This window comes from Epinephelus fuscoguttatus, linkage group LG6, assembly GCF_011397635.1.
Source record: "Epinephelus fuscoguttatus linkage group LG6, E.fuscoguttatus.final_Chr_v1".
NCBI lineage: Eukaryota > Metazoa > Chordata > Actinopteri > Perciformes > Serranidae > Epinephelus > Epinephelus fuscoguttatus.
In genome coordinates, this window is record NC_064757.1 from 21,343,228 (window position 1) to 21,369,321 (window position 26,094).

General features: G+C 40.9%; 1 protein-coding gene across 2 annotated transcripts in view; it reads right to left on the reverse strand.

Annotated features, from left to right (window-relative positions):
- The window catches only part of pip5k1bb (phosphatidylinositol-4-phosphate 5-kinase, type I, beta b), a 49,110-nt gene extending 40,015 nt beyond the window's left edge, over positions 1–9,095 (reverse strand). The window contains exon 1 of one of the 2 annotated variants that reach the window (XM_049577818.1): positions 8,838–9,095. The gene's annotated coding sequence lies outside the window, so the exon portion shown is untranslated. Of the gene's footprint in view, positions 1–8,826 lie in introns of both variants that reach the window. The other variant, XM_049577819.1, reaches the window with a different exon arrangement.
- Positions 9,096–26,094: the final 16,999 nt, after the last annotated feature.

Sequence of the window (26,094 nt, forward strand, 5' to 3'; positions counted from 1 at the left end):
CACAAGCGTGACAGGCAGGTTTATTACCTATGCATATCGCTGTGGGAACAACTGACTGTGTTTATTATTCTCAGAAGTGATCAATCGTGGGAGTGAGAGGGGATTAGATCACCCTGCCTTTATTGATCGTGGATGACAAGTTGCTGAAGAAAAAGAGGTGGAATTTCATGTCTCCACATTCTTTTCTCTCACTTGTTTATCGTCTGCCACCGCTCTATGTCTTGCTGTCTGACCCTTTTATGTCATCAACTTTCCTTACCACTCTCTCACTCTAACACCCTGGGGTCCCCTGAGCAGGCCTCCGCAAGTAAGACGGGTAGCAGGGCCAAAACAACAACAACAACAAGGAACAACAACAAACACCACAACCCCCCGAATATTCTGAATTCCTGCACGGCTGCCAACCTATCGCTCTGCCTGCAACCCTCCAACCGACCAATCGTTACACAGAGGAGCTCAATTATCAGCCAATTACCGCTGCAGGCCTCCTTTGGGAGCTTTTCACATCCTCTCAAAAGCCAGGGAGGGGGGAACTCCCCTTTGGAGGTTATTAAGATCAAAGTGATAATACTGGGAAATTCATCCAGATTCACCTGCTGTAGAGTTAATGAAGATCAGCACAGTTTTAAGGTGGACACCCAATATTAGTGTCACCAATTCACATGTCGTCCCTTTTCCTCCTGAGCTATGATGTTGAATAATGACCAGAAAAGTGTTTTTTGTAGAACATTGTGATGTCACAGTGAAGTTGAGCTTTGACCTCTCAGATTTAAAACACCTTCACCTAATTATTTTATTCTATTAGACATTTGTGTGAAATTTTGTCATATTTGGTGCATGAATTTTTGAGTTATGGCCATAAATGTATTTTGTAAGGTCACAGTGAGCTTGGCCTTTGACCACCAAAATCAGTTCATCTTTAAGTCCAAGTGCACTTTTGTGCCAAATCTAAATAAATTCCCTTGAATCCCACAAGAACGAGACAGACAGACAACCCGAAAACATAATGCCCCCAGTCAGGGCTGTCTCCAATATGGAGACATGAAAGAAAGAATAGTCAAAATCTGTCATAGAGGCTGAGATATCCTGGTTTTAAGTCCCCAGAAGAGGTTGAACTCTCAATCTTTAATTCCCAAAATGCAACCCAACAGTTTATTTTTAGAAGACCCTGCCTTTTGTTATAAATCTATGGTCTTGAAGCCAAACCAAGACATGTATTTTTTTTTTTTTTAAAATAGCTCCTTCAGAGCTGTATAGACATTAAGAAATGTTTTCAGTTTGTACTCCAAATGACTAACAAACTGATCTTTAAATGGTTTGAGTGCACCTTTAATGATCAAGGGTGCACCGTCTAGAGAGACAAACAAAGCAAATGTTTGGACCGAAAATTTTTTTTGGAAAAGGGGTCACTCATATTGGCAAATTTTGGATACTCACTGGATACCTTTAGTTATGGCAGTCTGCTAGCAACCTCTAACTGTCATACACACGTTAGGTGTAACTGTCAGCATAATGAAACGAGCACATCTTTCTGGGCACCAAAATGAAAAGAAAAAACAAGATGAGGAGGAAAAAAAACATTGGGGGTGTTTGGGGACCTCAACAGGCTTCTTTGCCTAGGGGCCACCAGAGACTAGGATCAACACTATTGACGATTCATGTGACACTGATAGTTATTAATGGCAATGTGATAGCTATTTGTAAAGAGGACAACTAACTGTAGATCTATCAAGAAAGCTTATATATGAAGGCGTCGAACATCCTCCAGCAGGGAATATTTTGCAGGCTTCATTTTTTTAGGATTTAAAATTAGAAGGGCATTCATGGTTTGTTTTATCATCCATAAACCTGTTTATAGGCATTTTTTTAATTTCAACTTTTAATTTTTTCTTATTGCTGTCTTTTTACAGAAATCACCAATTTTGTGAACAGTAATTACATGAATTTGAAGTTACTTTCAAGACCTTACATAGAATGAATCATATAAAAGCGGTGGTTTTAAGTTAAGGAGATGATTTGTTACAGCTGCAATACAGTTGCTGTGGAAAATGATGTGAAGGAGCTTTCATTTTCTAGCGTTTATGTCGTCTAGGGTGAACATTGATCACAGCGCTGTCAGTTGATGATGAAGTCCTGACTGAGTCCTGCTGGCTATCAGTTGTATGTGGTATGTGCTGACATGAGTGCAGCCTGGACGATGAAAGAGGACAATAAAACAGATAACAGCGAGAGAGCAGCAGCCCACACTGTGAGGTGCAACACAACGAAACAGAGGTGTGGAGGCTAAACCTCATACGATCAATAAAGTATGTGGGCCAAACTGCTCGTTGACCTGTCTAGGTTTTATACCAGGGAGCACCTACCTATTCAGCACTGCTCTGATTCATAATGCTATAAATTTTTTGAGGAGGCTCGGAGCACTGGATTCAAATAGTGAAATAATCTGGCAATAATTCCAATATGCTGAGTAATGAATCATTTTAATCATCTATTAAAAACACTAAACATACTGGTTAATGCTTCACAAAATTTGTAGATCCTGGGTGATAATTTGAATATATCAGCAAAGCTGACAATATTAGCAATATTAGCAAATTTATTAGTACCACTGTATGTGTTGGCCGTAAAGTAACAATACAGCAATACAGAAATATGAAAAATATAACTGCTGTAATTTAGTGTCCCCATTAGTTTTTCCACAACAGACAAGTTTTATTTTTCTAGCTCAGTACATATCTTGAATAAAATTATTTTATCAAAAATGCTTAAAATGTTTATGTTGACTTATTACATTAGAAAAATATAAAAAAGATTTGAGGCTGATTTATTGTTTTCTAATAACTTTCCAATAGAATGAAAAGGTGTTCACTTTTTTATTTTATCAGTGTGACTTGACTACTTGGCAGAGGTGAGACCAAGCTATTGATTTGCAAGTCACAAATAAGTCTCAAGTCTTTGCAGTCAAGTCCCAAGTCAAGTCTAAAGTCCTGAACTTTGAATTAAGAGTCATAATGCGCTCTTCACCAACAGTAATGCCATTTCAACAACAGAGTAATAATAAATAATAATAAATAAATACATAATAAAGTTATAAAATCATGAATAAAATCAAATTTGTTAAAATGAATGTGTATTTAATTGTTAAAATAAATTTGTTGGAAGTTATTGAGTCTCCGTATGTAATTTTCAACCTGCGAGTTTTAGGTGCTGCAATTTGTTTGTTGTTGACAACTGTGGGTTTTTTTGTACGCAAACAAATTCATCTTTGGTTGCATTTTTATCAACTAGCACTAAATGACGTAATGATAGGTCTTCATGGTTCTCTCCTGCAACTTGATTGGATGCTGTCGGAATGGTTCAAACAAAGGAAGAGGAAGAATTAAGTTTCAGCTTGCTGGGATTGAACAGCGTTAACGTTAGTTTATTCAGAAAATTAAGAGAATTATTTCATGGCACACTTTTGACATGACTTACTTTTAGGTATCATGTATTTTCAAGTCAAAAGGCTCAAGTCCAAGTGAAGTCACAAGTCATTAGTGTTAAAGTCCAATTCAAGTTGAAAGTCTTTTTAAAATTTGTATAAACTCATCAAATTTGTGACTGGAGTCCATGTCATGTGACTCAAGACCACACCTCTCTTACTTGGTTTGATATTTTATTGGCTAAATGACTAATTTAATAATTAATTCATCAAAACAGAAGTAGGTTAACCAAAAAGGGAAAAAAGAAAAGTAATCATTACTGGAAACCACTAAAGGTCTGACACTGACTTTTTGGGGAAGCAGCAAAGCAGCAAAACACAACACTCAGATATAGTAAGTCATCCCACAACTGATACAAGTTAGATTAAAGAATACTGAGACACAACAACTTCAAATAATGTCCACTACAGATATTAATACTGAGTCTTCACAAGATGGAGGCCACATTTTGTTTTTCCATATAATCTTCAATCTGTGTGGAAACCCCCTGCAAATAATCTCCAGTCTCATTCTACAATGAAATGCACTGTCACTCATTGAAGTGATGTGAATAAAGGTTTGCAACAAGAAGAGCAACAAGAGAAGAATTGCATGGTGCTGAATAACCTGAGATGACGAGCTCTGGAAGGAAAACAAACACTCTTGTCATGCTTTCATCGCTTTACAACTGGGACGTGGCACATTAGCACTCCGACCCAGAATATAGCAGTGGAGACGAGGAGTGAGAGACGATCCTCCAAGAGAAGAATTAGAGTGGGTGTAGTAGGAAGAGAGGTCACACTACACAAACATTACGAGGTGCCACATTTCATTATCACAACACAGTGAGGCTTTTTTCTTTAATCAGAACATCTTGAATGTAACAAGACCCAACATGGGGCCACACCCGGCACATTGGTCAGTCAGACCATTACTGGGTGTGAGAGAAAGCTGAGAGCCACTGTTCAGGGCACTGACTTATGTAACTGTCTTAATGAGCCTCATGTGCCTGATATTTTGGTCCTATCAATGCTGAGATCCCATGGTACAGAATGAGCACTGTACACAGAGTGCTCTTTGACCCACAATCACAAGACTAAACGTTACAGCTGTTAAATAATGTTCTCCCTCTTCACAGGACGCTCATACAGCAGGAAGAAGATGGTCTTCAAAGGGTGGCCCTCAGCTTTGAATCAATGTTATTGATTAAGGCTTACAGTGACAGTCAGTGTCCAATTTAATCGCTAACTTAAAAGAGAGAATCTGGTCCGCCACAGTTAAAGCCCAAGAAGTGCTGAGAGTCACTGAATAAATATGATTTGTGTTGACAAGGTTTTGGCTCTACAGTGCTGTGGCACTTCTGCTGCTACTCAGATGGGAAATATTACATAACACACAGATGCTACTCACTCTGACGAGCGACATATCGGTGCAAGGGCAGCAGGCAGCACAGCACAGGAGCTCAGGTGTTGGTCCCAAGGAGAGAGCAGAGGATTTGCATGAGCTGTTTTCCCTTTCAAACATCCTCTGCAGCGAGCTTGACCAAGTCCACTGCCTCCCAGTCAAATGAGGAACAAACAGGGCATTCATATAGGAAACCACACACTCATAATTCTACGTAACACCTCATCCTTGTCCTAACCCCAATTGGAAAACCACTCAGAATTGCATGATTATTCATTTTCTCCGATCATCACAATCAACATTAGTGACCGCTGTCTGTAATGTTTCAAGGAACAATCACAAGTCACTGTTAATGTGTTTCCGTATTAGACAGAGACACTACAATGTGAAAAGGGTCAATGGGCAAAATCAATGGGCAGAATCTTCAGCCAGCTGAACCAGGATGTTTAAAGCAGGGATGCTCTATCACACAGTTGCTCAAAGCAAAGTGTGGCCTGCGAGCCAATGGCAGCCCTCAGAAACATTTTGTGCAGCCCCTCCAAACAAGACATGAAATGCACTTAATCATCCACCATCCATATCAACACTTTTATTCTTAATATCTTACATTTCAGTCAGGAACGCTTTAGTCAAAGAAAACTTTATTTCCATTTGCAGTATTATATTTGGCAGTATGGCTCTGTTCTGGGGCCCCTCTGCCTTTCCTCAGGCCTACGCAAAAAGGCTCTTCCACACACCTACGTGGAAAGCATAAGGCGGAGAGAGCAAACCTCCCTGCCCTTCCATGTGCCTACATGGAAAGCCTAAGGCAGGGAGAGCAGCAGCAAAGACCCCCCCGGAACAGAACAGAGCAGCATCAGTGACAAACAGAAATGACATTAATAAGTCAGACACAGCATGAAAAGGAGGAGCTGGGGTGGAGGTGGGTTGCAAAGCAGCTTGCAGAGGATGCAGCAACAGTAGGCAGGCCAGAGCAGTTTAAATAGGGCGCCCTGAATGAAATTCCCCAATTGGTTGCATAGAAAGGAATCATGTGATTTATCAGCTGACTCCCTTCCATCAATCAGCTGCTCCATCAGTTGACTGGGATGTTTGAGATCAGCTGATGTAGCTGGGATGTGAGCTGAGCTTGACATCGTGTCCTACCTGAACTAACGTGATGCTCAATTTAATACACTACAGTACTTGGCCTCTGCATCAAACTACGCCCCCCTAACAAGATTCCCCTGTCAAGTGAGGAATGACACCTGTAGAAAGCTACTGGGTGCTTGGCAACTTGTGGCACCTTGCAAGTGTCATGGGATTTACATTCGATCATCACTGCAAGGGATATTAACGGACAACTTGGCAGTTAAATGTAGAACTAAGATGGAAAATCCAACACTGAAAACCCTGTATGGTTGAGTAGAAAAGGAGGTTTTAGGAAGAACTGATTTACTCTTACTTCTTCGAACCTCGTGGGATAAATTGATCTGCCTTATCTGCAAACAGGTGAATCTGATGCTCAAGGAATTTAATCTTACACACTATTATGAGACCAAGACGTATCTGCCCAACAGTCAGTCTTCACAAATCTTGTGAAAAGAAGTGAATGTACAAGCTATATGGGAGCTCACAACATTGCTAAGTGTGGTAAGTCGCTCAGTGATGGAGAAGTTGTGTGGGACTGCTTGGTTAAAGTGGCCAACATCGTATGTCCTGAACCCGTGTGGCCCTAAATAATGTGCTGGCTCCCTAAACAGGCACTCAGTCACAGAAACTTTGAGAACTACTGGTCTATAATTAGATTGAGGGAAAAGCTCAAACAGAAAAATGATTCTATTGCACGAATTCAAAAAACCATGAGTCATTTCTAAAGGGAAATAGTTCCCATTGAATTGTCAGATGGAGGAAACAAAAATTAAAACTCACACTGCCTGCTTCTTACAACAGACAGTAAACCATACTGTGCCAAATATTTTCAGCCTTCGTTATAACAAAGCAAACCCCTCTCTCAGACATAAAATTCAGTATTTTGTCAAACACAGTCTGAACCGTTGAAGAATACCCAGTAAGTCCAGATCATTCTCTGGACACTTCTGCTGCTGTTGAGGCAGCTCTCAGTCTCCCAGCGCAGCATACAAGATAACCACCAATCGGCGAAGCTATTTCACAGTCACAGTCTGTCTGCCAACAACCAGAAATGTAGCACTTCACTGTAAAGAGCAGTGATAATGTGATAGGTACTGAGGCTCAGAGGCTCAAATGAAAGGCTGGCCTGGGGCAACATCTAATAATGTACACAGATAATACATTTGGAATACAGAAAATCTGTCACCTGGGCTATACAGCATATATCGTGCCAAAAGGATTTGGTAGCTGTGTGTTTGCACACATGCGGCAGTCTCTCAGTAACATGGCTTACAAAAGGTTAAACTGAATGATACAGACATGATCTTAAAGGTCTAGTGTGTAGGAGACGGGAGGTATATTGGCAGAGACTGAGTATTATATAATATGTATGTTTACTTTGGTCTATGTTCACCCGATAATAAGAATCATTGTGTTTTCTATACCTTAGAGTGAGACCTTCATATCTAATTAGTTAGCAGGTCGCGACTTCGTGTTTCCTAGGATAGCGATGGTATGACTGGTTAGGGTTTGGAAAAGAATGTCAGGGTAAGCCAATCAGAGGCAGAGTAAGGCAGGTCATGCCCTCACTATCTTCAGAAATACAGTAGCCCAGAACGGACAAACCAAACACTGGCTCTAGATATGGCTATTAACATTTTCGAGTCGGCCAGTGTAGCTCCTCCGCGACAAGCAGTGTTGGAAAAACACAGATTTTGACATTTAAAGCTGCTTTATTCAGTGTTTTTACTGGTCTAAATCAGAGTCCATTTGTTCTGGAGAGAAGGAGACCTCTGTGGATAATTTGGCTCCTGGTAAAAACCTCCTGAACGTTTGGATCTTAAGTTATCAGATTAAAAAGGTGAGCACACATGAGCAGGTGCTGGGCTAGCGGCCTGTCTCTATCATGCCAAACAAAACACTTATTTGTAACGTGAAACTGCTTTATTCAGTATTTTAACCGGTTTTAATCTTCTGGTCTGACTGTTTTGGAGAGGAAGAGACCTCTGTGGATAATTTGGCTCCCGTAAAAACCGGGAGAAGTTTCAGCTCATTGCAATGTGCAGTCCTCACCACTAGATGCCACTAAATCCCCCTACATTTTACACATGGATTCTTTAAAATTAGATTTACTCTAAACTCTACAGGAAAAAGTTTTCCATGTTTTTTTCGAACATGCAACTTTCTTCTTCTGCCCCCTCATGTGTTACACAACCTTCAACAAGCATGCTTGCCTCATTTCCCATCAAACTGGACAGACTTCCAGTTTCTCACTAAGTTCAAGACAGAGTTGCAGACACATTTTTTTTTTTTTTTAAAAAAAGACTTCCTCATTGGTTTAGAAAACAGCAGCAAAAAGTAAATGTCACAGCAGATAACAAACACCAGTGACTTTCCAGCAGCCACACTGGTTATGTGATATCTAGTTGGAGGATGAAATTGAAATGAGCCACCCCCTCAACAACCACCTTTATTATGACACCTTCAGCTAAAGTCTGTAAATTAAATCATTGTATACTAGGAAAATATAATCTTCTGGCCACAATTTCACCCCCTGACCTCTAGCCAGTAATACAGAACATATTCTAGGAGGGAAAAAGACTTGTTAGAGAAATCCAGCCTCCATAGAAACGTGAGGTGTTTTGTTTTAACAGCCTAACACCTTCATATCCGAGCAGAAACAATTTAAGCGCACCTGCAGGTTTTCACCTGTCGCAACACCTGGAGAGTGACACTTTGAACAGAGGACGTGATGTATATGAGGTAATGGTCTGTGTCAGTATAGTTAACCTGTAACCTATACTATTTTACCGAGGTATCTACTGTGTCGCACCAGATACATCAAACTCACATAAATCTTACCAGCCAATCGTCTTCTAATGCGTAATCGTGTAGAAATAATGTTTTCCTCAGAGTGGCTGCTGCAGTCCTCACAGTAAAGCCCTCTCCTCAACCAGTCGATCCCCAACAGATAAATAAATGCAGTAAAGAAAAATAAACGCAATTTATGTGGCGTGTTTCCACCGCGAGCTGACTGTGTGTACAACTGAAGAGTCAATCCTCCACTGAGAGCAGCGGGAAGCCCTGCGTGTCTCTATGTCCCTGCCCTGCCTCCCCACATACAGCCATGCCACTCAGTGCACCACTGGATTCAGTCATGAGAAGAGACTCCACACGCCCTCTGCAGGCCTGAGCAGGAGCCTTTACTTATAAATGTCATCACCTTAATTTACTTTGATAATAACATCCCGTTATCTCTCCAAAATGTATTCGTGGTTAAAAACTCTTCATATCTTTAAATTCTCATCTTGGTTGCACCATATTAGACACATGTTACACACAGATTTTGTAGTTGTTTATCCTTTAATTCATCACATACTTAACATACATTTGTGAAAACCAGAAAACACTTTATCATACGTCGGTGAAGATTCTCAGTCATCCAAGTCATGGTAATCATAAGTGCTATGTTGTAGGTAACTAGACTTGCTTGCAAGAAAGTAATGCCACCATCTACTGGATTTTAAGATATATCGCATCTACTCTGCCCCAGCCAAATGACCTCTCGCAATGTTACTGAAAGTGAAAAATAATTTGTGTATTTGCCCTGTGATTCAAATCAATTCAGTTGTATATATACAGTCCAGTATCACAAATCACAATTGGCCTCAGAGGGCTTTACAGCACAAGACATCCCACTGCCCTTGGACCCTCACAGGAAAAAGGAAAACCTCCCAAAAAAGACTTTAACATGTCAAAAGTTTGTACACACACACACGTCCACAAAGTTTGATGATAATCAGGCCAGTAGAACAGACAAACACAAACAGAAAAGAAGAGAAATGAGGCTGCAGGAGTTTAAGCATCATGTTGAGGAGAGCTGCCATCATCTGGTCCAGGACCACGATTATATCTGAAGGTGTAAGAAGTCAGAGTGAATATATTTACGTCTACATTTAGATATGCTGTGAGCTATAGGCTGTAACCTATAGCACTAACCTCTCATTGGTTTATCCAGGGTCCTGCTGCTCTCTTCGGGGTAAATTTACACCAGGGTCACTGAGACAAATTCATATGAAACATGAGGACGTGTTGGTAACAGGATCTCACAATAGCTAAACATACGAATGAAGGAACTTTGTAAATAACAATAATTTAAAATTGATTACCTTGCTGGCGGTTGATTCTGTTCTCTGTTTCGTCTTCTTATACAGCAACATGCAATCACACATGCGAGTGCTATTAGCAGCAGTAAACCACCTGTAAAATCAAGATATGGATATCTCAGATAATTGTATCAACACAAGATAAATGCAACACATCCTGACATTTTGATCTCACCTGATTGTCAGCGTTTAAAGGATCAACATTGCAGCCCTGAGCATAAGCAACAAGAAGACAGAGGACAGGAGAGTAAAAGCAAATAGGATTAGTAGCAAAAAGCTTTAAGATCTTAAATTTAACACGGCAGATGTAAGTGAGGTGAAAGGGGAAGGAAAAATTAACCACCGGCTGCTGTCGACAGTTGCTTGTCCAGAATCAGAAGAAATATGGTGTAAGCAGACAAAATATCAGATGTATTGATTTTCAGAACTAACCAACAACTCCAGCGGCAATGTGTCCAGGTTTTGCATGGTCCTTTGGTGTCCCCTCTGTGGTGACTGGTGATGGTGTGGTAGCTATAAAAGAGGAAAACTCCAATGGTCAATGATCAATCAAAACAGTGAGCAACATGATGCAAAGTGTGTAAGAAAACCTTACCACTGATAAATGCACAAATGTTGTTTTGGTCTATTTGAGAAAACAAGAGGAGTGTTAGTAAGTGGTATCAGACAGCATGGCATCAGTTGTTGGACCACAACATATACTAAGGAGTTATGAAAGTAAATGTAAATACCTGTACATTTTTCGGTGTCCATATAATCCATGCTATCTTCAAACTCACAGGAACCAGCTGTATCTGTGGAAATGAAGGCCCGACCGTCATGCTGGCAGACATTATTGGGTGGTGGAGGGCCTGAACACTCTGTGATGTGAGTGTGATTGAAGTTCAACTTCATGTTGTTACAGAATATGTATCTCACACGAGCAGCACACCCTGGATCCTTGCAGAAAAACAGCTGCACAGATCGGTGTCCACCTGTAACATCACACAGCAGATCCATGAAACATGTGCGATATACTTTTTTTATCAGGAGAGTGGAGTATACAAGAGAAGTCATACCTTGACTTGCTGTGACTGGAAAGCACTGAGTGAGTTCAGCAACACACAGCAGCACAAAGACAGTCAGCTCTGTCAAGACAAAAAATATAAAAACTAAAGGCTCTCTAATGGTTTACATTGGAGACATTTTAAAGTTGGTAAACTGTCAGAAACTTACCATCCATATTAGTGATCAGTGCTGGTTTCTGGATCACAAAACAGGATTCTGCTGCTTTCTACTGTTGATGATGTTGTTGCTCAAACACTTTCTGGTGGAGGTCAGAAATATAAAGATTACAGAATAATTCTCCTTCCTGACACCCTCCTGTCATACCACTCTTTTCTTCCCTCGTCTGTTTGATCTCCATTAGTTAAATTATTTTCACAGCACACCACTTCCTCCTCAGTTGCCTCAGCCCCATTCTCTTCAATCTTTTTCTTCCATATGCCCACTCCAACTTTTTAATATGACTTAAAATATAATGCCACTTAATGCTACTTTTCTTAGCCTACTTCCTGCGCCCATACCTCACCAGTGACTCACTTGCCTCTGGAGCACAACATAGGCCTAGCTGTCTTCCCTAAAGTTCATCAGTCACACTTGTTTCTTGCGCAGGTTATACTGTTGAATCGTCTCGATAACCTATAATAACCCCTAGGAACCACCATGGTGACACCACCACCCTGTCTCTCACTGGCTGAGCCCAGACTGATAAACCACATCCGAGTGTAACACCGCTTTTTTCCATGACAAAATCCAATAATAATTAAAGCTGCAAGCAGCGATGAACGGGCCCTCGCAGTCCACGCGCGTTGGGGCATGCTGCTATCGGGAGGCGTGCACCTAGAAGTCTTGTCAGCTGTAATAAATAAAAAAATAAAAGTTATCTCATACTTACATTTCCAGTATACAGGTAGGCACGCAACCCATGTATGTATTTTTCCAAAAAGTAGAAGCTGAATACATGCCCAATAGTTCAAGGTCTTCTGACTCTTTAAAAGTTGACATGGTGTCTCTAGCTCAAAGTATGAGGGACAAGAAGAGGTTGAAAGTCGATGAGTTTTGAAGAGGATTTGAAGATTTTCCAATTTACTTCCGTTCACACTAATTAGACTGCCACCAGAGCGCCACCTATTGGCCAATTTGCACCAAATTTTGCACAAACCCTCATCGGACCATGGAACACAATTAGCAAAAGTGTTGTGGTAATCGGACTGTATTTGGTCAAGATATGAAAGACTGTCTGTTTTGAAAACAATGTACAGGAATTTGTTGTTTTATATTTTGGCCGTTTTTTGGACAATCAAAATTCTTTTAATAACTTTTTGTCAGGAGGATCCACAGATGCTACATGCAAAGTTTGGTGCAAATCGGTCAAATCGCCTAGGAGGAGTTCGAAAAAGTACGTTTTTCATTTGTCGCGATTTAGCCAATGGAAAGTTACCGCGAAAGTGGGCATGGCTTACACCACACAATACAGCGGAATTCAGAGAACACGTAAATAGAAGACGTGTTGGTAACAGGATCTCACAATAGCTAAACATACGAATGAAGGAACTTTGTAAATAACAATAATTTAAAATTGATTACCTTGCTGGCGGTTGATTCTGTTCTCTGTTTCGTCTTCTTATATAGCAACATGCAATCACACATGCGAGTGCTATTAGCAGCAGTAAACCACCTGTAAAATCAAGATATGGATATCTCAGATAATTGTATCAACACAAGATAAATGCAACACATCCTGACATTTTGATCTCACCTGATTGTCAGCGTTTAAAGGACCAACATGTCAGCCCTGAGCATAAGCAACAAGAAGACAGAGGACGGGAGAGTAAAAGCAAATAGGATTAGTAACAAAAAACATTAAGATCTTAAATTTAACATGGCAGACATGAGTGAGGTGAAAGGGGAAGGAAAGATTAACCACTGGCTGCTGTCGACAGTTGCTTGTCCAGAATCAGAAGAAATACGGTGTAAGCAGACAAAATATCAGATGTATTTATTTTCAGAACTAACCAACAACTCCAGCGGAGTCAATTCAGCAGAATTCAGAGAACACGTAAATAGAAGGTTTAACAATGTGCGACATATTATGTGGGAGTTATTAGCCAAAAACGCTTTTGCATTAAAAATAGCGCCACCTGCTGGTTATTTTTGGTGTGTGAGTTACAAGGGCCAGTCTATACCACCCCTATCAATTTTATTTCCATGAGTGTTATGGTGTTGGCACAGTGCCAAATATTAAATTAGACGGCCACCAGAGCGCCACCTAGTGGCAGATTGGTAAATCCTTCGTCAGATATCCTCAGGAGGGCATTGACAATAATTATACCAAGTTTCGTGTTAATCCGGCCAACTGTTGTTGAGATATAAAATACTTCAATTTAAAGAGCGCCACCTTGTGGTCATCACCCGAAATTTTGCACAGCGCCTCAGGGGCTCATGGGGAAGTGGTAACCTGAGTTTCATGTCATTCGGATACACCAGGGGTGCCCAAATACTTCTCAGTGGAGGGCCAAAAATGAATCAGGGTGGAGGGTCACGGGCCAAAACTAAACATTCATGTTGCAGTGCATTTAATTAAATGACTATGATATAACTATGCAAAATAAACAGTCATACAAAGTAATTTAGAAAATGAATAACATTTCTGTTTATTGAAAGCAGAAAAATAATAAGTACCAGGCCTATGTCTCTAAAAACATGGGACACAACATGTCCCTACAAGACCAATATATTACAGTCTCCACTGTCTTGAACAATCATTTTCAAATAGGAATATAATTGAACAACAGCTTTAGCTTTTTAGCCTTTTCTTGTAAATCACTGAACTGTGTTTACATTAATTTCAGCTGAAACATTAACCATACAGAGCAGAACATGCTCCAAAGTGCCAGACATTTCACGCCTAGGCCTCCAATACATTCATCACTGCTGACGGGAGCTAAACAGCGCCACCCTACCCTCAATGTAACACAATGCTGATTTGTGGTCAGTAGAGGAAGTGCAACAATAAATAAATATTTAAAGAGATATTCCGACTGCTGGCAGCGGGAAAATAATAATTATTTAATTATTGAAAATTTGAGCATGGGCCGCGGGCCAAAACTAATCGGTCGCGGGCCAACTTTGGCCCGCGGGCCCCAAATTGGGCAGCCCTGGGATACACCAATGTGGAGACATGCAGCACTTCCTGTTTAGAACGAAATCTGCAGGATGTTGCTATTTAATAACTTGAGTATTGTTCGGAATATCGAAATTCTTTTAATAACTTTTTGTCGGAAGGGTCCACAGATGCTGTGTGCAAAGTTTCCTGCCAATCGGTGAAATTGCCTGGGAGGAGTTCGAAAAAGTAGGTTTGCGACATTTTGCGAATTTGCGGAAAAAAAACGGCAGGCGGAAATGGGCAAGGCCTATACCACAAGATTCAGCACAATTCACTGAAAGCGTGGATATAAGGTTTTTGAATGTGCGACAAAGTATATGGGAGTTATGAGCCAAAACACACTGTCCTTAATAATAGCGCCACCTAGTGGTGGAAATTCAGGACGACAATAGATTATAAATTTTTTCGCCAGGTGTGACTTATATTCCAAGTTTGGTGAGTTTTGGGGTATGTTCAGGCAGTGAAAAATGCGATCATATGGGCGGAAGAAAAAAAATATAATATTAAATATATATATATATATATATATATATATATATATATATATATATATAATCGGGAGAAAAACAATAGGGTCCTCGCAGGTCTCCTGCTCGGGCCCTAATTATGACTTTAAAACATTGGATACAGCACACACGTCTCCTACCCAAAGTGTATCAGACTCTTGAGGGCAGCCGCGAGTTGCTCCCTGGCGCTCTCTAACTGTCACTGCAGCGGTGTCTGCCCCGCTGATGCACGCTTCGTCCGAAATAATAGCTGATATCATATGACCGGTAATCTCTGAATAAACTTACCTGAAGAGCAGCAGATGTCAAATGTCTCCAAAGGGGCAACCTCTCACACTGTGCAGGACGTGGCGGGGCAGGAGGCGGCGGTGAAGTTAAGCTAAAGGGTTAAAAGACTTTGGGCATTTCCCCTAATCTCAGACAGCCTCCTCAGTTAACTTCTGAGAAGAGAGGAAGGCATTAGCCTACATCCAAAGAGAAAAGAAATAGTCCACACTGCCGCCTGGTGTCATCGTAGCTGTTCCTTGTAAATGATTAAACACTTTTCTCTGTTTTTCTAAGCGAAATTCTCAGCAAATCATTTCGAGTTAAAACACAACGTCATTTTGGAGGTTACATCCCTGCATACACTTTTGAGTTAAAGAATGTCCATGCTGCTGAGGGGTTGGCTGACATAATACTGAGCATATAAGAGCATCAAATGCTGTAAGGAGTCTTTAATTCTGGCTTTACACACAACAGTTTGCTTTAACAGGAAATGGCGGAGGGGGGGCGGGGGCGGGTGGTTGTTGTTCCTGTAAAGTGTAGAAAAAGCAAGGTGTGTTTCCTCAGAAAATGCATATTCATTGCTATGTACCATAAAGCAACACCTGCAATCCCAGCACTGCCTTTTAACACAAGTCTCTCCTCAAAGTTGGTTAAAGCAATGTACATAAGATATGAAACAGTTTTCCAGAGAGCATTTTTCACCACAATCAAACATCTGCTGGCATATGCTTTTCAAGCTTGGTAGTTTGTATATTAGACACTTGCAATCCTAAGCAGCTGAATCCACAAGTAAGTTAGTGAGTGGGTATTTTATGTGTTGTTATCAAACACAGTTATTACAAAAAAACCTTTGCTCACAAGACAGACATTTTTAATTGAGTCACATTTAAATGAGGCTTACTGCCAACAATTCACATTTGGATGAGTAAGAGTATAATTAGTTGCATGATATGTGTGTATTTACATTTCCATAACGACATTTAGCTGGGGGGGGGGGGGGGGGGGGGTAAGTTTATCAGCTGTATCTGTGGAAATGTGTAAGAGTTTGGGCGTAGCTTCTCCCTTTCCTTGTGTTTTCCAGTTTTCCCCTCCCTATTGTGTCATGTTTGTCTCAGTCTGTCTGTGTTGCTGGGCGTGGACTCTGGGTTCCCTCCTCCTGCCTGCCCATCTGATCTCCTGCAGCTGCTGGTTCTCCTCACCTGCACCTAATCTCCAATCAAGCCCTGCAGTGTATATAACCCTGGTTCAGACCTCCAGACTCCGCCAGATCGTTCAGTCTCCGTTGCGGTACAGACGTCTAGGCTTCCTTTCCTAAGACTATTTGGATCATTTGTATTTTTGGTGTTTTTTCCTGGACAACCAGTTTACCTGTTTTTTCTCTGTGCCTCAGATCCTCCTCGCCAGCTCCACCACTATACAAGACTCGACCTGCCTCAATTCTGTCTTCAGCAGCCAATTTGGTTTCTCCTCCTTCAACTCCACCACCTGCCCTGCTCCGCCGAACCCAACCTGTCCACTCCAGCCAAGCCTTCAACCAACTTTCCTTTTTTCCCAAAAAAATAAACTGTCTAAACTGTTCAGTCTTCTGGTGGTGTCTGCTTTTGGGTCCTAATATTGAACTGCCTTAACAGAAATGAAGGCCCGACCGTCATGCTGGCAGACATTATTGGGTGGTGGAGGGCCTGAACACTCTGTGATGTGAGTGCGATTGAAGTTCAACTTCATGTTGTTACAGAATATGTATCTCACACGAGCAGCACACCCTGGATCCTTGCAGAAAAACAGCTGCACAGATTGGTGTCCACCTGTAACATCACACAGCAGATCCATGAAACATGTGCGATATACTTTTTTTTATCAGGAGAGTGGAGTATACAAGAGAAGTCATACCTTGACTTGCTGTGACTGGAAAGCACTGAGTGAGTTCAGCAACATACAGCAGCACAAAGACAGTCAGCTCTGTCAAGACAAAAATATAAAAACTAAAGGCTGTCTAATGGTTTACATGGAGACATTTTAAAGTTGGTAAACTGTCAGAAACTTACCATCCATATTAGTGATCAGTGCTGGTTTCTGGATCACAAAACAGGATTCTGCTGCTTTCTACTGTTGATGATGTTGCTCAAACACTTCCTGGTGGAGGTCAGAAATGTAAAGATTACAGAATAATTCTCCTTCCTGACACCCTCCTGTCATACCACTTTTTTCTTCCCTCGTCTGTTTGATCTCCATTAGTTAAATTATTTTCACAGCACACCACTTCCTCCTCAGTTGCCTCAGCCCCATTCTCTTCAATCTTTTTCTTCCATATGCCCACTCCAACTTTTTAATATGACTTAAAATATAATACCACTTAATGCTACTTTCCTTACTTCCTGCGCCCATACCTCACCAGTGACTCACTTGCCTCTGGAGCACAACACAGCTGTCTTCCCTAAAGTTCATCAGTCACACTACAGGTTTGACCATACTGTCGAATCGTCTCGATAACCTATAATAACCCCTAGGAGCCACCATGGTGACACCACCACCCTGTCTCTCACTGGCTGAGCCCAGACTGATAAACCAAAGTGTGTCAGACTCTTGAGGGCAGCCGCGAGTTGCTGCCTGGCGCTCTGTAATCCTCAGTTATACCTTCGCCTGGCTCCGTTCACGGATTGCGCGTGCTCCTCAACACATCGCGCAGGGAAGGCACTGTCAGTGCAGCGGTGTCTGTCCCACTGATGCATGCTTCAAACATCTAGAAGTTAAGTTAAAGTCCGAAATAATAGCTGATATATATGTAGAATATGACCGGTAATCGCTGAATAAACCTACCTGAAGAGCTGCACATGTCAAATGCCTCCAAAGCCTCTCACATTGTCCAGGATCATTGGTTAAACACTCTCCCTCTCCTCCACACACACACACTGTGTGAAAGTGAAAACAGTAACGTTATCCTCAATATTTCATCTTGTCTTCATTTTTATTGTATGTCTCTGTCTTATTTAGTATTCTCTTTTGTCTGCAGCCTACGTCCCTGTGCGTGTGTTCACCGCATTACACAATAACACACACACACACACACACACACACACACACACACACACACACACACACACACTGTAGCCTAATGTCTCCACCCACGAGGAAATACCTCCTTTAGGTGCTTGTTTCAGAGATGCGGCGCTCATTTGCCTCCAGAGGAAGGTTGTGACAGGTGGAGCTGAGGACACTTGGCCGTGGATTTAGATCTATTCAGGTACTTTTATTTAAAGATTATCACACACGGGCAACTACAGTCATAATGATGAAATAGGCTTCATTATAGTCTGCTTAATTTACGACCCGGTGAAAGCTTTTACTGAGTCCGGGCTCGGAATACCGCTAGAGAGGAGCCGCTAGTCGCCTCGGGGAGGAATGTGGGTGAGTGGGAGCTTCCAGAGCGCTTCTCATCATGTTTTCCGGGGTGCTATGAATAGAGCTACAACTCAGGATGACCTGCCAATGTGCGCATTGGCAGTATGTTTAAGGGTAAAATAATATGTTATAGAGGATGTGCCTATACCTTCACAGAGTAGTAGCACATCCATGTGATTCCCTGTTTCAATGCAAAGTGATAAAACCTGTGGAACTGGTTTGTGGACGCATGGGGTGGAGGGGCCCGACTGCCACCTGGAAATATGCCCGTGTTCAAAGAAGAACTCACATTAAAACAAAAATGGTGCTATTTTCCATACATGTCCTAAATAAGGCAAACACATCTCCATCATGGTTTTCTGGTTTTGTAAAACAGTGTCAATCTATGACAAATTATAAAGTTATTCTACATAAACTATTTAAAAAACTATAATTTACCAATAAAAAACAATCAAGTTAAACTAATAATTTCCTATTTTCTTTTGTAGATTTGTCTTATACAGATATGTAATGATAATTGCTGTGCTGACACATTGTTGCTAAAATATGTACACCTAAAACTGTGTGTGTGTGTGTGTGTGTGTGTGTGTGTGTGTGTGTGTGTGTGTGTGTGTGTGTGTGTGTGCTTCATAACTTGTAACTGGTGTAATAGGGCCCCTCATAATAGTGTGCACTGGGGCCCTAAGGGGAACTAAGGGTACAGGTCCCCCTCTAGCTATATTTAAAACATGTGCATTTTCCACCCCCATTTACAACGTGGAAGGAACAGAGGGCTTTTATTTTGATTAAATTAACAGGCAGAACTTGACACAGTGTCCCAGATTGTCAACAACCAACACACCCAGGGTACCTTTCATGTCATATGTGGACGTGGACCGCCCATGACCAAAACATCAATATGTGACAAGGTCAGAGTGAGAATGTGTTGGCCAGTGTGAGTGGCACTGAGGAAGAGTAGTTATACAGTTCAGACTGTGTCTGCTATGGGGTAGTTGTGTGCAAGGTAGTTGTGTGCAACCACCTTGCACACAACAAGGTGGTTGGCTGCATGAATTTGTCTTAATAAAGATCATTTTATTTTCTCCTCCTTTCACTGTGTGCACATAAGACACATTCTGTGTGCAGGCTCTCTACACACTGGCATGTCTAACTGGTAGGACACAGCTGGGGCAAGTGAGTCACTGGTGAAGTGGCATGCAGAAAGTAAGGAGACTATGGTCTGGGGAAGTTGTTCTTCCAGTCATATGAGAAAGTACCAGCGATGGTGGCAAAAATAAATACAACTCAAGCTGGAGTGGGCATATAGAAGAAAAATATTAAAGAGGGGAGAGCTCGGGTCAGACAGACTAGGAAAGAAAAGAATGTCTCTGACAGGAGGGTATCAGGGTAGAAAATAATTTGGACTTATAGCTGCTATGCAGCAATGGGTCAGAGCTGGGCGTTTTGAGGAGCAAGAAGAAGAAAAACAGGGTCCATTAGCTTGTCTAACTTGTCAGACCAGGTATTATTAAACTTTGAAAAAGGTCTTGATATAGTGTGTCCAATAGCAATATGGCAGAGTAGGCACAGTATTTTCCCTGGGGCTTGAATTTACAACCTTTGACATGGCAATATTGTGACTGAGCTACCCGAGCAGTGGGTGTATGAATGACTGAGGCGACTTTACACTAAGACTTGCACAACACCTTATAACTGTCACACCAACCAAGTCTGTGACTGTCAAGCCTAGAGTACCCCAGAAAGTCATGAGATTTTTCTTGTTCACCCACTTCCTCAAAATCTAAACTTAACCCTCTGGACCCATGGGCGGCACAGTGGTGTGGTGGTTAGCACTCTCGCCTCACAGCAAGAGGGTTGCCGGTTCGATCCCGGGCGTGGGAGCCCTTCTGTGCGGAGTTTGCATGTTCTCCCCGTGTCAGCGTGAGTTCTCTCCGGGCACTCCGGCTTCCTCCCACAGTCCAAAGACATGCAGATTGGGGACTAGGTTAATTGGTAACTCTAAATTGTCCGTAGGTGTGAATGTGAGCGTGAATGGTTGTCTGTCTCTATGTGTCAGCCCTGCGATAGTCTGGCGACCTGTCCAGGGTGTACCCTGCCTCTCGCCCGATGTAGCTGGGATAGGCTCCAGCCCCCCTGCGACCCTCAAGAGGATGAAGCGGTTAGAAGATGAATGAATGAATGAACCCTCTGGACCCTAAATACTAATTTTTTTCTATTTTTATTTGGGTGGGTGGGGGGTAGTGTTGGGGGTAGCAGGTCAGCAATAGACGCCACATAGAAGTAGCATACACCATAAAGCTGGAAACCGGAAGATTAGTTTGAGGTGCAGCTCAGTGCAATTGGTCTCATTGGATCCACATGAGTTTCAGCCTTTCAGTAATATCCAATGTATGTAATCCCAAGACTGTTTAGGGACCCCAGTATGCAGAAATAGTCAGATGCACTTAGGTGAGAATGATGCATGTAAAGAACAGCATGGTTTTTGCCCAAACTGTATGAGATAAGCATCATTATGGACTTGAACTAACAGCCTCTGAAACTAACAGTCTTTGAAATTGTGTCTAACCCACACAGCACAATATCTGAGGAGACAAAAGCATGTTTAATCTGCACCACCTGGGACTTGAACTCACAGCCTTTAGGCACCAACTTGGTACGAGTAACCTCACCAGTGTAGAATGATGCAGCCAACCAACGGGGTGCAGCGTAACAGCTGTACATGTGTATACAGGCATACAAATCTGAAATCAAACACACTTCATCTACCCTGACAGCAAAATATTGTCAATTTTTGATGAACATTGGAGCTTTATTTAGCGAGATTTTGCAGTAGCCATTTACAGTGAAGCAATTTGGTGCACCGTGGGCTCAATTTTTGATCACTGAAGATGCAGCCTGAAGATGCAGAGGAAGCATGTTTGGTGTGATCTGAATGAAACATGTAGAAGGAGATGGGTTTAATTAGTTTTACACTTTTTGATAAAAACATAGTGATGAATTTAATAGTTTCCACTAGGTTGGAATTTACAAAAATGCCTTCACACTTGGGCCTACCGTTTAGTAAAAGTTGCAAAGTCGTAGGCCATACAGGTGATTTGTTATGAATTTTCAATGTTTTGAACTTTAAATAGTTGCTGTGGTGCCACCATCAGCACTATTGGTCCCCAGTTGAGGAAGTTTAGCATGAGACTGGACCTATGTGCTGAGTTTGGTTTATTCACACATGGGAAGTTAGATTTCCTCGGAGGGAGAAGGAGGAGAAGAAGTTGAAGAATATTGGCAAATACAAGACAGAGGGGCAGTAGAGCTGCCCAGTCACTAATTCTACTGTAAGCTTTATGTTTCTGATGGGAAACTATATCTCCAACAGGAAGAGTTGGAGCAACAATATCATCAACAGTGACTGAATCTGTGATCCAGAAGTCAGCACCGATCTCTAACATGGATGGTAAGTTTCTGACTGTTTACTAAATATAATCTGTCTTTAATGTAAGGCATGAGAGAGTATTCAGTTTGTAATTTTATCTTTACAGAGCTTTACAGAGCTACTATCTTCATCTTTCTGCTGCTGCGTGTTGCTGAACTCACTCAGTGCTTTCCAGTCACAGCAAGTCAAGGTATGACTTCTCTTGTATACTCCACTCTCCTGACAAAAAAAGTATATCGGAGATGTTTCATAGATCTGCTGTGTGATGTTACAGGTGGGAACCAATCTGTGCAGCTGTTTTTCTGCAAGGATCCAGGGTGTGCTGCAAATGTGACTCACATATTTTGCAGCGACAAGAGTGTAAACTTCAGTCACACTCACATCACAGAGTGTTCAGGCCCTCCACCACCCAATAATGTCTGCCAGCATGACGGTCGGGCCTTCGTTGCCAAAGATACAGCTGGTTCCTGTGAGTTTGAAGATAGCATGGGTTATATTGACACCAAAAAATGTACAGGTATTTACATTTACTTTTGTAACTCCTTAGTATATGTTGTGATTTATTTGACATGCACATTAGTATCCCTGTTTTCATTTTTTTAAATGTGTAAACCTTAAACATTGATCTCAGAAATCTTGTTAACCTCTTATGCTAATTTAAAAAAACAGAATATTCTACCTTTGTAATCTGATAGAGATGGGATACTGTATCATGTAAACTGCTTATCCAGGGCTTATTTCACTGTCTGTCATGGGAAGTTGATAAACAGTGGTGATCCATACGCTACATCAAGCAGAGTGGAAAATGTAGCAGAATTCAGGGAACCAGTTGTGTCACTGGGGGTGAAGCAAAAGTGTCATGTTGCCCAATAATTAGTCATCTTCTGCTGCCATCCTCTGTGTTGTTTCTGCCTCTGCTGACATGCACAGGACTCATCACTCCAGCTAAGGCACCGTGTGTCGATAATTTGTGTTGGAGGGAATTTCCATCACTGCACACCGCTAAATCCCCCAATCCAAACTTTAAAATGTCTCTACTGTCATCTTTTGCTCACGTTTAATCAGTGCACATAAAGCAAAACAAAACACCCATGATGCCAAACTAGATTCTAGATTTATCTGATTGAATGTCTCCCTCTGCTGTTCAACAACTGATGCCATGCTGTCTGATACCACTTACTAACACTCCTCTTGTTTCCTCAAATAGACAAAAACAACATTTGTGCATTCATCAGTGGTAAGTTTTTCTTACACACTTTGCATCATGTTGCTCACTGTTTTGATTGATCATTGACCATTGGAGCTTTCCTCTTTTATAGCTACCACACCATCACCAGTCACCACAGAGGGGACACCAAAGGACCATGCAAAACCTGAACACATTGCCGCTGGAGTTGTTGGTTAGTTCTGAAAATCAATACATCTGATATTTTGCCTGCTTACACCATATTTCTTCTGATTCTGGACAAGCAACTGTCGACAGCAGCCAGTGGTTAATCTTTCCTTCCCCTTTCACCTCACTCACACCTGCCATGTTAAATTTAAGATCTTAAAGCTTTTTGCTACTAATCCTACTTGCTTTTACTCTCCTGTCCTTTGTCTTCCTGCTGACGCTCAGGGCTGAAATGTTGGTCCTTTAATTGTGACAATCAGGTGAGATCAAAGTGTCAGGATGCGAAAATAGAAAGAACTTTATTTATCCTCAAAGGGAAATTCAGCTGTTCAGCAGCTCATAATAAAAAAGACATAAAATAAAGTATGTTGAAATAAGTTCACAAATAGAAATCAAATTAAGATTGTTGCATTTATCTTGTGTTGATACAATTATCTGAGATATCCATATCTTGATTTTACAGGTGGTTTACTGCTGCCAATAGCACTCGCATGTGTGATTGCATATTGCTGTATAAGAAGACGAAACAGAGAACAGAATCAACCGCCAGCAAGGTAATCAATTTTAAATTATTGTTATTTACAAAGTTCCTTCATTTGTATGTTTAGCTATTGTGAGATCCTGTTACCAACACGTCCTCATGTTTCATATGAATTTGTCTCAGGGACCCTGACGTAAATTTACCCCTAAGAGAGCAGCAGGACCCTGGATAAATCAGTGAGAGGTTAGTGCACATTAAATAGACAGCCTATAGCTCACAGTATGTGCAAATGTAGACGTTAATATATTCACTCTGACTTCTTACTCCTTCAGTGATTCTCATGGTGGCCCTGGACTGGATGATGGCAGCTCTCCTCAGTGTGGAGCTTAAACCCCTGCAGCCTCATTTCTCTTCTTATTACCTCCACCAAGGAAGTTATATTTATTTAAGTTGTTTTTTGTTACGGCCCCAAATTCTATCACCTGGTACTCCTCCTCATGCTGTTCCTGTGTTGCACTGTTTTATTTGTTTTACTTTCATAAATTTCATTTTATTGTTGTTTAGTCAAGTGTGCACCTCCCTACTTTGTTGCGGCCCTGAAGCCAGTCATGACAGTTCTGTTTGTCAGCAGGGTTAGACAAAAAGTACTGGACTGATTATCATAACATAAGTTGGTGGAAGGATGGAGCATGTGCCAAGGATCAACTCTGTACAGTTTGGAGCAGATCTGAATCACAGGACGACACACAAAGGATTTTTCACTTTAGGCTAATTAACACTGCAAAAAAAGCACATTTTGCCTTGGTGGAATAAATGCCATAATAGATGCCATACATCTCAACACCTGGTAGATGTTAGTAAATTTAAAAAATGACAGAACAAATAAGATGACTCCATATCAAACTTCACATTCACAGGTACCAGAAATCCTCTGGGGCATCCCACACATGTTGCTCAAACTTCATACAGAGAGTAGTTGTTATGGATCACAGTTTTCCCCCAAACTAAATGTCGCTATGGAAATGTAAATACACACATATCATGCAATTAATTACACTCTTACTCATCCAAACATGAATTGTTGACAGTAAGTTTGATTTAAACTTGACTCAAGGTTTTTTGTAATAACTGTGTTTGATAACACATAAAATACACACTCACTAATTTACTTGTGGATTCCACAAACTAGAACTGCAAGTATCTAATATAAACTACCAAGCTTGAAAAGCAGCTTGTGATACTTTTGATTCATCATACACGCATTTTATCAGTGTCCCTGACTGATATAACTCCCAGCTTGTACCCATCTAAGGTTTATGCATCAAGGCTTAAGCATGTGAAAACACTTCACTGTTCAGTTTTGAATTGTATATTTTTTTTTATTCCATTATTATTATTATTATGCTACTGATTAAATCCTTAAATTTTCATCTGTTGTGTAATTATAATTTCCTAATATTAAATATTAACTTTATAAAAAAAATCCTTTACAGGTCACATAAATCTTGCAATGAATTCTTGTTCTGGGTGACCCCCACTATGTCTATATCAACTTTGATGCAAATTTACTGCACAGTTTATGAGAAATTTAAAGGTAAAATCTGCTTAAAATACAACATAACAAAGTTTCCTAATATATATATTTTTTTAAATATCCTTCATAGGTTACATAAATATTTCAATGTATTCTTGTTGTAGGTGACCCCCACTATGTCCATGTCAATTTTTTATACAATTGTACTGTATAGTTTGAGATATTTAAAGGTAAAACCTGTTTAAAATACCCTATAGTAGAATGCCTGTGGATATTCTCATTTATCCAGGTCATAGTTATCTCAAGGCAATTGAGTTGAACGCAACTGGACTTAGTTTTGTCTTAGAAGACGTTTCACCTCTTATCCAAGAGGCTTCATCAGTTCCAGCATAGTCAGACAAGCATGAACTGATGAAGCTAGGAAACTAGGCTTACGAGTCAGACCAGTTTCAGAAGATTTAAAGGGAAAATCTGCTCAAATCATAATTTCCTCATATTAACTGTTAATAAAAGAAAATCCTTCATAGGTTACATAAATCTTTCAATGGATTCTTGTTCAGGATGGCCCAGACCACGTCCACGTCAATTTTCATGTAATTTTACTGTATAGTTTGAGAAATTTAATGTATATATTTAATATGAGGAAACTTTGATTTTATTATGTTGTGATTTGAGCAGAATTTACCTTTAAATTTCTCATGAACTGTACAGTAAAATCACATGAAAATTCACATGGACA